This window comes from Hyperolius riggenbachi, chromosome 1 (assembly GCF_040937935.1).
Source record: "Hyperolius riggenbachi isolate aHypRig1 chromosome 1, aHypRig1.pri, whole genome shotgun sequence".
Classification (NCBI taxonomy): domain Eukaryota; kingdom Metazoa; phylum Chordata; class Amphibia; order Anura; family Hyperoliidae; genus Hyperolius; species Hyperolius riggenbachi.
The window spans coordinates 490,248,296-490,261,420 of NC_090646.1; the positions used below are offsets into that span (position 1 = coordinate 490,248,296).

The window sequence follows — 13,125 nt, forward strand, 5'->3', positions numbered from 1 at the left end:
TGTTTCCTGAATACTACATGCTTTATCACCATGGTGATAACTCTGGAAATGTTATTAAAGACAGGAGATAAGCTTAGTGAATTGAGGCCATTGTACAGCTACAATGAAGCTCTGCTGATTGTAATGTCTCTCTTCCCCACTGAAATCTGATCTATTGCTAGGACAATAAGGCAAGGTGGTAGATAATCAATAGATAATATAAAGTACATATTGACATTAACCTCCCAAGACTGTTGCCCCACTAGTTAGGATTTGCAAAAGGTAAGTGTTGAAGAAATATCTAGGGATGAATCAGGTTCAACAAAATACAAAGTAATTATTCACTGAAAAAAAAGGAAATCCTGCTTGGCTTAAAAGTATTGACATAAAAACAACTTTCCAAGGCTTCCACTTCAGAATCCATCTTATATTAGCTTGAGCACTGAGTACTGGGAGGGTTTTTATAAAATATTGTAATGCAGGAAGCCCCTCCCCAATCCAAAAGATACAGATACTGTATTCTCACCTTTCAGCTGGAGTCCAGTGCTGCACTTCTGCCTATAAGCTCATCGCTTGACCTGCTTCCCAGCATCTTCTACCGCATGTAATATGATTACACGTGACATGAGGAGAGTACGGTGCCAGTACTAGAGGAAGCAGGAGACAGACAAGATGGTCACACATGCACAGGTCTGTACATAGTTACACAGTTACATAGTTATTTTGGTTGAAAAAAGACATACGTCCATCGAGTTCAACCAACCGGTGAGGAAGTAAGACCACAGCTTCTGCTGTGCTATTCTCTGCCAGGCGCGTCATTAGGGTAGGAGATTCAGGGCATTTCCCAGAATCTTCAGCCACGGTGCCCCGTATGTTTTGGCATATGGTGCCCGAGTAGAGAAGTGGGGCAGAGGCATGCCCAGGCTAAATATTTTGAGCTTGGGCCGTGGGGAGGGGGGTCTGCCTTGTATCCTCCCTCCCTCACCTCAGGTCCACCCTCCTGTCACTGAGCTCCCTCGCGGCGGAAGATACAACATTTCACAGCCTCCATTAGCTGATAGAGCTCCAGCCGCATGCCTGGTCCCTGCTGGATCCTCTCTGCAAAGCCGTGCTCACTGAAACAGGAAAACCCCACTAATATCTCTGATGGCTATGTACATACCCACCTGCGGACCAAATCTACATTCAACCCTCAGGACACAAACTATAATGCCATTGAGGTATTTAAAAACATGGTCATCAGGGACATGAACAAGATACCTGAGCAAAAAAATGGACAAATTAGGGAAATAGCAAAGGAAATGCTGGAGGGTAAAGGACTGGTGGTCAGACCAGCTGACAAGGGGGGAGGGGTGGTGGTTTTAAATAAAACCCAATATAAAACTGAACTAGATAGGTTGGTAGGAGACAAAGAGGCCTATACCCGCATGAGGGGAGATCTTACGGGTAAGTATATGGGAGAGTTGAGGGAAATACTCAGGGAGGGGATGGACAGGGGACTCATTACTGATGAGGAATTTAAATATATTGTACCTGATGTACCAAGGATACCCATTATCTATCAGGTTCCAAAAATGCACAAAAACAAAACTGAACCCCCTGGACGCCCCATAATTAGTGGGATAGGGTCGGTCACCCACAGGTTAGGACAATATCTAGATGAGTTTTTAAAACCATCAGTGGAGGACCTGCCCAATATACTTAAGGATACGAAGCATCTGCTTCAGGTCATACAGGGGGAAGAACTGAACGAGAAAGAAATAATGGTAACAATGGATGTTGCCTCATTGTACACTAACATTAAGCATGAACTTGGACTGGAGGCGGTTGATCACTTTCTTAAACAACAAGGGAAAATTAAAGATGACCAGAGAATATACATTTTGAGGTTACTCAAGTTTGCCTTAGAACGTAACTATTTCTGGCATGATGGCGTCTTTTACAGTCAGACAAAAGGATGCGCCATGGGGGCGAGCTATGCCCCAAGTCTGGCCAATCTATTCATGGGGAAGTGGGAACAATCTGTGTTGGAAAATGGGGGGCCGGTCAGAATATGGCGGAGATTCATTGATGACCTGTTCTTTATATGGGGGGACGGAAAGGCAAACTTGGAAAAATTCCTTGGTCAACTCAATAGTAACAACCTGGGTATTTCCCTCACTATGCAATCTGGTAGGGACTCAATACAATTCCTGGACTTGGAGATAATGCGGGAGGGGAACATTATGGGTACCAAAAGTTTCTTTAAAGAAACTGATAGAAACGGCTATATATCCACAAGCAGTTGCCATCATCCTGCTTGGATTAAGGCAATTCCCAAGGGACAATTTTTAAGGATGAGGCGAAACTGCTCAAGCACGCAGGATTACTTCATGCAGGCTGAGATTTTGAAAAACAGATTCATGGAGAAGGGGTATATGAAAGATGCATTAGAGAGTGAAATAGAAAGGATTGGAGCTATGGACAGAGAGGCCTTGTTGGGAGAGAAGGAAGGGGACAGAAGGAGGCACAAGGATAAAGAAGGAGGCACAAAGGGGAAAGAATGATGCACAAGGGACAGAGGCATGCACATTGGGGGGGGGGGAGTTGGCACAGAGGGACACTGGCAGCTGGCTGCAACTTACACTACCCGGACACAGTAGAAGCAAGCGATAGAACACCTGTGGTGGGGTCGGGGCTTAGTACGAGGGCTTAATGCAGGGAAATGGTTCCCCCAGGACCAATAGCACTCCAGACAATGGCTTGTAATGCCTGTGCCTAAAAACAGCCCTGACCAGCCTGCATCACATGGTCATATTTACATAACCAACCTGCATCACATGATGAGATTAACATGACAAGCCTGCATCAAACAATGAGATGTACATGACCAGCCTGCATCACATGATGGGATTTACATGACCAGACTGCATCACGTGATAGGATTTACATGACCAGTCTGCATCACTTGATAGGATTTACATGACCAGTCTGCATCACGTGATGAGATTTACATGACCAGCCTACATTGCATGATGCGATTTACATGCTAATTTGTATAGCTGTTCATATGTTGTAATAAATAGACTGTAGTAGTTTTGTTTCCCATAGCACCTTCCACAGACAAGCCACAGACCATCCTTCTCAGAATGTGCTGCATCCCAGTTCTTCTGTTATTTGTCATGCAGATCTCTGGTAAGGGTAACTGGTTACAGACAATATCCACCAAAATGACTTTCTGTTATTAGGAAACTGAGAAAACACACAGAATAAGAAGAATCCATACATAGAAATCTATGTTTAATGATGCATTTTTCTTCCTTTAGGTTTTGCTAAGGTAGGAGATTCATCTACTGATATTTATATGCCCATAAAATCATAAGAAGTGCTTAGAAAATGCTGTTTATCTGTTGTTATTATTATAGCAATCCTCCTACATGATCCTTCTGTAATTGTGCTGATACACTATTTTTTTTAATACCTTTTAGTAGTAGTAATAGCATCAGTAGTAGTTGTAGTGATACAGATAATACAGTATACTTGGCAGGAGGTACACAGCAGAAGAGTATGACAATAAACAGCTAAACTGTCTGCTTACAGTCTAAGGAACGGTTCACACTGTCCTAATAAACGTTCCATTTAGCGAAACGGATCCCAATAGTTAATCAATGGGATTCATTCACATCAGCTCATTTGAAACTGATCTGTTCAGCCCATTCTGCTGAACGAACCGAAAATATAAGGGAGTCTGCGATAATTCCAGATCGACAGATGCGCCGAATTGATCAATCGCAGATGGAATGGAAGTCACAGATGGAAAACTGACGCCCAATAAAATCTGATCTGTTTGATGGCTCAGTTTTTACCCAGATCAGTTTTTGATTCCTGCAGTGTGAACCGACTTAGTGCAGCACAGAGTGACGCCATGCTGGATCAGCAACTGGATAACATGTACTTGTTTTGTAACAGGTGGAAATCTTCAGCCCATTTTGGAACAGCCGTCTTTCACAGAGGTCCCAGCAGGGCGAAATGTGGAAATTCCCTGCACTCTAAGTACAGGGGGAAACTTTGACATCTACAGGGTGATCTTCCTGATGGAGAAAACAGGAGGCGGTATAGGCATGGTGTACCACTTCAGGACTGGTAGCACACAAGGACAAGGACCAGGGATCCCTGACAGATTTTCAGTGAGGGATGATGTGCCCAACAGACGCTGGTATCTCGTTATCAATGGTGTGCAGTCAGTGGATGAAACAACGTATCACTGCACCACATATTTTGATAGCACATATGGATACCACAGTGATACTCAGTAATACCACCAGTAATCAAAACATCTTCCTCTTTTGTTGGATTTACATGATTTAACCATATAAGGGACGTAAGCAGTGACAGCCAATCGACCTTGCAGAACGTACAGCAAAATCAGGGCATACAGGCACACAGTGACTGCATTTTATATTTTATAAAATACACATAATATTTTCTACAAGACAACTGTAATTTCATCTGCCCACCTCCTGAAATGTTGGTGCTGTTTATTTCAGAGAACTCCCATAATCCATTGCTGTTTTATAGCACCACAGCAGGTGAGAATGGGATGGAAAACTTGTTGTACACTTACTGAAATCACTGGGACCCCCTGTGAAACTTTGGATGGGGTCCACTCACTCCCCCTGCACATTGAATATGGACCCCTCAGCATGCAAATGTTTGGCAATTAAAAGGCCAGTGCTCCTAAGAGGACACAGAAGTGACGGAGGTTGCCAGAGAAGGCAGCGGGGTGTCCAAATACCCCAGAGGTGATACCGGGCCCAATTGGCCGCAACATCTGGCGAGTCACTACATACAGGGGGGAACCCTAATCCGAAGTCTCGACCATTGATATATGGACTCATATAGAGCGCTGTCAGTTATCTATTACATTTATTGATCAGATATAACACATATCATACTGATGCACCCCACCATAAGTATATGGTGTTTGTCAACCCAAAGGACTTACTATATAGAACTGTTCATTCCCGATTGAGAGCTGTATACTGTGGTTTGAATAGGGACTGTTTACAAATCTTTGTCTATAAAACTATGTATGATTCCTTGTCAGAGGCTGAGCAGATGCAGTCATTAGAACAATTGTGCAGAGAGCAGAAAGTATTTTCTCTCCTTGTCGTCACTTCCAATGTCGTCACTTCCTGCAATGCCGCCCACTTACAATACAATGGGCGGCATTGCAGGAAGTGACAACATTGGAACGCACGCTGGAACGCGGAAGAGGTGAGTCATCCCCGCCCGATACCTCTTCTTTACCAATAGCAGCGGCTGCTGCTAAACTTATGCTTGAGGGGGAGCACAGATGGGGGACCCAGGTGAGGGAGGAGGGAGTCCGACCTCTATCCCCGCCGCTGTGACAAATACCCCCTTCCTGCCTGTTACCCCCTCTAGCTCGGAGATGCCCACCCACGGCTGGGGGGTGGCGGTGAAAAGTCTAGGACTGGCCCAGGGGGAAGGGCACTACTTTTTCTTCTTGCTTCAAGGTTTAAACTGTAGTGTATTATATATATAGATTACTGTTACATTGTCTTTGCTCAATGACACATGCACTGAAATGTGCCAGAACTAAAATCTATGAATAATTGACCCTTTTTTATCTCTTTCCTGCTCTCAGAAAGCATTTTCTGCTTGGAAAGTGTTTTATGGCTGTAATTCCTTATCAGTGAGGGTTACACTATAGTCTGACCTAGTCCTGACCTGGACAGAAATTGTCACTTGCATACCTGATTTTTAAATTTTTTATGTATAGAAAGGAAAAAAAAGGAACAAAGCCTAGTTATTTGTGTGCTTAGCACTGTACATACATATGTCTATTTCATCATGTCACATCATTTGTCCTTGAAGGGTTAATAAATCTGGACATTTTTCCACTGATAATAGCAAACTACGCGGCTGTTCTCTGTGATCACGGTCGCGTTTTACTATTTTACCTCACAGAGTTTTTTCCCGTTTATTTCTGTGCAATTTTCATGTGATTATGCTGGTGTTTTACCAATAATTTATTAGCCCTCCCAAAAATATCAAAACAGGAAAATCACAAGGAAAACTCATAGCAACCTGTTTGATGATGATTTTTTTTCATGCTCCCATTGACTTTACCCCACTAGCCTGGAAAGCAGTGGACCAAGAAAATCTCTACTAGATTCATTAGAAATTGACTGCCGCTAGGTGGCAGCAGTTCTACTCTGGGTCACATCAGAAAATAGTGGGAACTGCTGAACGGTTAATGAAGTATTGTTTGTGCCAGAGAATATACATGCATATTCCTACAGTGAAATGTTTTAATAATAAATCCAGGACAACCTTTGTGGTCAAGATACAGCAGTCACATGCCTGCTGTTTGATTAAATCTAGTAGCAATCATCTCTATGTTCTTATATGACCCAGGTGAGAACTGTAAATGTACACCACCGAATAGCAGACTATTTTATAAAACTAAAGTGCAGGCTTGGTGAATCACATAGGCTTTCCACTGCTCTACATGTATGGCCCCACTATAGAGATGGCCCAAACTGTTCTACAGAGAACAGACCACGGGGAATGTCCTTGGGGTCATTTTCTTGTTAGTCTGCTTCCTCATTACCGCGCAGACGCTTTCCCGGTGGCCGTACATCCTCGATCGCGCGCCGGGAGTGCTCCCAGCTGCAGGTGCGCAATCGAGGACGCGCGGCCCCCGGGCAAGCGTCTGCGCGGTAATGAGGAAGCAGACTAACAAGGAAGTAACCCCGAGGTCATTCCCCATGGACTGTTCTCTGTAGAGCGGTGCAGAACAGTTTGGGCCATTTCTATGTCACTATTGTCTGTTTTGTACTCTGTACAGCAAACAGATGATCTTGGCACTATATAAATCAATAAATGAAAGAACAATCATAATGGATATCACTTAGAGGTTGCACCTATAAATTAGTGGATCTCCAGCCAAACTTTGGAATCTTCTACTAGAAGAAAGAATGATGTCCTAACTCGTGTACAAGCAGCCATGTGAGATGTATTCATTGGTTTTCCATAATTTCTAGAAGTTTTAGATCATAATTAGGCAGCGTGTCCTCAAATAACAAATTTAGGCAGCCATTACCCCTAAATAATAATGGTAGTGCCCTCTAATCTGCCTCTTCCCCAGCCACCCAAGTACACTGACAGTCCCGAATGAGGCCACCTCACCCACACCACACACCACACACCAGTGCAGAGTAGGGATAGTCAAGGAGATGCAAACTGTGTCTGGTTCATACAGAATTATGCAAATCTATGTACCTTGAAAATGGACCAATCCATTTCCACATTGGCAAGATTCGATTGGTCTGTTTTCAAGCTGCATACATTTGCATACATATTTAGCATAATCCTGTATCAACTGGGAACTATTTTGCATTTCATTGACCATCTCTCCTGCAGACTAGTGCTCCAGTGAAAAATCATGCCAGAATGTTTTGCTATCCCACCGCAACTTGACCTAGATGCAAATTTTTTTGCATCCCACTGTCCCCATCCTGTTAGAGGGACGTTGTCCTGTCTGTAGGAAGTGCAGAGCAGAGCTGTACTGTAGCTTCACTGTAGCCACTGTACAGTCTATGTGACCTTAGAGATGGGAAGTTCGGATCTTTTCAATGATTCGGATGATTCGAATCGGATCATTGAAAAGATCCGGATCTTAGATCCGAATCTCGGATCATTTTACTAGGGAAGCATTCGGGGGTGAAATGACTAGCAGGACAGGACTTTCCCTGCGGTGGACAGGGAAGGGGAGGAGGGTGGACACACAGAGAAGGGGAGAAGATGGACAGAGGGCAGGGAGTGGACAGAGAGGGATGAGCAGAGAGCAGAAATGTTTGTTTGCACACAATACCCACATGCTGCAATCATATGCTTTACATATATTTCACCTATATGTTCATCTGTATACTTTGAATGCAAACGCCGCACAGTGAAAGAAAGCATTCCCCAAAGCATTCCCAGAAGTGAAGTGCAGCTGTTTAGAGCAGTGCAGGAGGATCATATTGCCCTGCAATCACAGTGCCTGCCCTTCTAGCCCCGCACGCTGTCTACAAAGTTACTGAGCTGTGCTTCTGAGCCAAAAGTTTCCAATTTGTTCACTGTGCACAACTACGGAACAGACAGCCTATAATGAGCAGCTCATTATATTCAGTATGTGTGCTCTACACATATCTGGCAGTGGCACCCATGTCCCCTCTCTCTGATCTACCTGTCCCTGCAAGGCTGGCTCCCCTCCCAACTGAGCGATCCATCTCTGCTGCTATGCTTTCAGGACCCCACTGCCCGCTGAGAGGGGGCGTGCTGCTCCTGGCTCTGCCCCCTTTGCGATCCAAATCACTCATTTTGATGATTTGACTCACAAAAGAGATTCGGATCAAAGAACCGAATCGTTCATGATCCGGACAACACTATGTGACATGCAGAGGCAGGAGCAGCAGGGCCAGGGAGATACTGCTACAGTGAAGAAGAGAGAAGTGGGGATATAGTATGTTGCACTACTAGGTAATGTATGATGAACCGCTCTGCACCTGCCACAGACTGGAACCCTCCCCCCAAATATTTTTACAACTGCATATCCTGTCATACATCTGTTTAAGTGTATAGATCTCATCATTTCTACTGTTTCCAATCTCACATACAGTATGTATGCAACACATCAGGGAGCCTTGAGGAGGCCCAAACACTTAAAGAGACACTGAAGCGAGAATAATTCTTGCTTCAGAGCTCATAGTTAGCAGGGGCACGTGTGCCCCTGCTAAAACGCCGCTATCCCGCGGCTAAACGGGGGTCCCTTCACCCCCAAACCCCCCCGCAAAATCAACGACCAAATTGGTTGTAGATTTTGCTGCTCCTAGAGGCAGGGCTAACGGCTGCAGCCCTGCCTCTAGTCGCGTCTATCAGCGGCGCATCGCCGCCTCTCTCCCGCCCCTCTCAGTGAAGGAAGACTGAGAGGGGCGGGGGAGAGGCGGAGATACGCGCTGACAGACGTGCATGGGGCAGGACTGCGGCGGTTAGCCCTGCCTCAATCCGGAAGAGATCCCCGGCTGCTCGGAGGGGATTTGTGAGGTAAGGGACCCCCGTTTAGCGGCGCGATCGCGGCGGTTTAGCAGGGGCACTGAAGCGAGATTTATTCTCGCTTCAGAGTCTCTTTAATTGTACTATTTATAAAAGGGGGCTTACCACCAGGACAAACAACTTCCAGCAGTACTAGCACATTCAGTGTATCATTAAAGAATGCAGAGATTGCAACCACAGCAGCAGGGCCAGCACTACAATACAGGCAAAGGGGACAATTGCCCCAGGGCCCCAAAGTCTGTAGGGGGCCCCCAAGTGTCCCCCATTCATCCTGCTCAATTTCAAATTCAGTTTGGCTGGCTGGTGTCCATGGTACCCTTTCTTCCGTGCACTTTTACAGCCCTCTACAGAGGTCCTCTCCCTGGCGTAATGCTGGCATGGGATGTCACGTCAGTATGTAGATCCCTGCGAGGAGGGAAGAGGCGCCCTGCTGTCACCAGGGGTGGACGCTACACGGCATCTTTTCTGCAGGCTGGGGGCATCAGCCAGATTGAGGGCCTCGGAAGGGAGTTGGGGTTTGTAAGGGGGCTCCCAGGTTACCTTTGCCCTGGGGCCTCAATGCTGCTTAGACCGGCCCTGCACAGCAGTAACCCCACCCCTCTCACCCCCAAAAAAGCCCACATGACACCCTCCTCTAACATTAGCTGATGTTAAGTTATGGTCATGTCTGGGAGAACTCACAGAGAAGCATGTGATCAGTTTGGTCAAGTGATAGATATGCAAGTCTCTGATTTGCTAGTCATAATCATGTGCTAAAGCAGGATGTGATCACAGCAGTGGTGTAGCAATAGGGAATGCAGAAGTTGCAACCACACTGGGGCCCCTGGACCAGAAGGGCCCACTAGGGGTCCTCTATCAACCACAGTGTTAGCTCTTCAATGGTGCTATACTGGTAATGATCACTTCTATATATGCTTTGAATAGCGGTAATCATTAAACTGTTCCCCTGCTCTGGTTACACCTGTCATGCTGTAGATTACCTTGGCAAGTTTTGTTGCACCATGTGAATTGTTAAATACAGAATGCTTGGGGGGGGGGGGGGGGGGTCAAATGCAAAACTTGCACTGAGGCCCAAAGCTCCTTAGCTTTGCCGCTGGATAACAGCATGTTAGAGCTTTCCAAATCTATCAGCTGATCAAACAAATTACATGCTTCTCCACGAGTTGTCCTAGACATGGCCATCACTACTGGTGTGATATTGTAGTGGTAATATCCACCTCAATATGTGCTCTGAATAGTGCTGTACATGCGATCTGGTGCCAGGGAAACTTAGACGCCAGGAGAAGTTGCTAGTAGAATATCAGTTAAATTAGATATTCTACTATTGAGCACTGGCTAATACTGATAATAGAATATTGCTAATTTTACTGATATTCCACTATTGCTCCACCTAACCTTTCTCTCATACTGACCCCCCTCCATCTACTCCTACCGTTTTTTTAACATAATAATAAAGCTATATGGAAGCAGGGGAGGAGTCTGCAGCGTCCTATCAGCTCTGATCACATTTACATACATACTGGCACAGGCATGCTGCCTGCATTTAATAAGCAGGGGAAGTAAAGTACATTCCACTGATTTCTTGCAGAGCCACCTGCACCATGGTCTGGGCTGCCCTCCTCATCTCTGCTCTCTGTTTCTGCACATGTGAGAGGGGTACTGGGGAAATGGGTTGTTTTATTTTAAGCTGGCTGGTCATGATTTTTTACTTAAATAAAATGTAATATTTATATACATATAGATCATGTACTGACATATGTCATGTGAACTCATGTAAGAGGGGAACTGAGTTGTATTAATATAAGCCAACTTGTGAAGATTTTCAACTTAATTTTTTATTTCGTCATGATTAATGTATCATATGCTGACTAGTGTTGGGCGAACAGTGTTCGCCACTGTTCGGGTTCTGCAGAACATCACCCTGTTCGGGTGATGTTCGAGTTCGGCCGAACACCTGACGGTGCTCGGCCAAACCGTTCGGCCATATGGCCGAACTAAGAGCGCATGGCCGAACGTTCCCCGAACGTTCGGCTAGCGCTGTGATTGGCCGAACGGGTCACGTGGTTCGGACCCGAACGCGCTCTGATTGGCCGAACTGTCACGTGGTTCGGGTAAATAAATACCCGAACCACGTCATATCTCCGCCATTTGTCTGTGGGTTTAGCTTTGGGTAGGCAGGCAGGGTAGTTCGCGCTCCAGCCACGCTAGCCAGGGTCCCCCCCAGTCATTGTGTGTCGCTGCTGGGAATAGTAGTACACCGCTCGCTCAGCATTCTGTTTACTGCCACTCTGTGTACCTCGCTCAGCCACACTATATAGCATTCTGTTTACTGCCACTCTGTGTCTGCTGGGAATAGTAGTACACCGCTTGCACAGCCACACTATATAGCATTCTGTTTACTGCCACTCTGTGTACCTCGCTCAGCCACACTATATAGCATTCTGTTTACTGCCACTCTGTGTCTGCTGGGAATAGTGGTACACCGCTCGCTCAGCCACACTATATAGCATTCTGTTCACTGTTCTGTGTCTGCTTGGAATAGTGGTACACCGCTCGTTCAGCCACACTATATAGCATTCTGTGTACTGTTCTGTGTCTGCTGGGAACAGTAGTACACCGCTCGTTCAGCCACACTATATAGCATTCTGTGTACTGTTCTGTGTCTGCTGGGAACAGTAGTACACCGCTCGCTCAGCCACACTATATAGCATTCTGTTCACTGTTCTGTGTCTGCTGGGAATAGTGGTACACCGCTCGCTCAGCCACACTATATAGCATTCTGTTCACTGTTCTGTGTCTGCTGGGAATAGTGGTACACCGCTCGCTCAGCCACACTATATAGCATTCTGTTCACTGTTCTGTGTCTGCTGGGAATAGTGGTACACCGCTCGCTCAGCCACACTATATAGCATTCTGTTCACTGTTCTGTGTCTGCTGGGAATAGTGGTACACCGCTCGCTCAGCCACACTATATAGCATTCTGTTTACTGTTCTGTGTCTGCTGGGAATAGTGGTACACCGCTCGCTCAGCCACACTATATAGCATTCTGTTCACTGTTCTGTGTCTGCTGGGAATAGTGGTACACCGCTCGCTCAGCCACACTATATAGCATTCTGTTCACTGTTCTGTGTCTGCTGGGAACAGTAGTACACCGCTCGTTCAGCCACACTATATAGCATTCTGTGTACTGTTCTGTGTCTGCTGGGAACAGTAGTACACCGCTCGTTCAGCCACACTATATAGCATTCTGTGTACTGTTCTGTGTCTGCTGGGAACAGTAGTACACCGCTCGTTCAGCCACACTATATAGCATTCTGTTCACTGTTCTGTGTCTGCTGGGAATAGTGGTACACCGCTCGCTCAGCCACACTATATAGCATTCTGTTCACTGTTCTGTGTCTGCTGGGAATAGTGGTACACCGCTCACCCGTCACTGTATAGCATTGTGCTCTGTGTCGCTGCTGGGAATAGTGGTACTGTATAGCATTTCTGTACTGCCACTGTACTGCTGCCAGTCAGCGTGTACTGTAAGGATAAGTGAAATGAGGAAGAAATCCGGTGAAAGAGGGAGGGGCAAGGGAAGAGGTGTTTCCCCTGACGGTTCACGTACAGGCCACAGGGGAGCACCCAAGAAAACCCACTCAATACCACCCATGTTGTCCAGGACAACAACCCTCACAAATCCAAAAGAACAGGACCAGATAATTACTTGGATGACCTCTCAAGCGTCCAGCAGTGGGTTAAGCAGCACCAGCACATCACGCACGAGGTCCGAGTCCTCAGCCAGTTACAAGGAGCCAGTGGGCACAAAGCTGACACAACCGGCAGCGACACCACGCACACAACTGCCAGATAACCAGTCCGATGAATTACCTCAGGACACAATGGGGTATTCGCAGGAGCTATTCCCAGCCCAACAAACTTCCACCTTTCAAAGGTCAATGGAGGAACAGCCAGAAATGTTGTGCCTGGATTCACAACCGTTAACTGTGGGAAATGTACCGCGCACTGAAATACGAGGCGAGTCCGAAGAGGACTCGGAA

The 13,125-nt window shown here is 46.1% G+C and overlaps 1 protein-coding gene, 1 long non-coding RNA gene and 1 gene segment (V, D, J or C); 2 read left to right on the forward strand and 1 right to left on the reverse strand.

Moving 5' to 3' along the window:
* LOC137522707 (immunoglobulin lambda-1 light chain-like) overlaps nucleotides 1-13,125 on the forward strand; it is a 418,930-nt gene that overhangs the window by 276,459 nt on the left and 129,346 nt on the right. The window lies entirely within an intron of this gene.
* LOC137522623 (Ig lambda-1 chain V regions MOPC 104E/RPC20/J558/S104-like) overlaps nucleotides 1-13,125 on the forward strand; it is a 226,047-nt gene that overhangs the window by 95,528 nt on the left and 117,394 nt on the right.
* The window catches only part of LOC137522763 (uncharacterized), a 58,977-nt gene that overhangs the window by 9,826 nt on the left and 36,026 nt on the right, over nucleotides 1-13,125 (reverse strand). Inside the window, exon 2 of the long non-coding RNA XR_011022436.1 lies at nucleotides 506-626. This is a non-coding gene — a long non-coding RNA (uncharacterized lncRNA). The remainder of the gene's footprint in view (nucleotides 1-505; nucleotides 627-13,125) is intronic.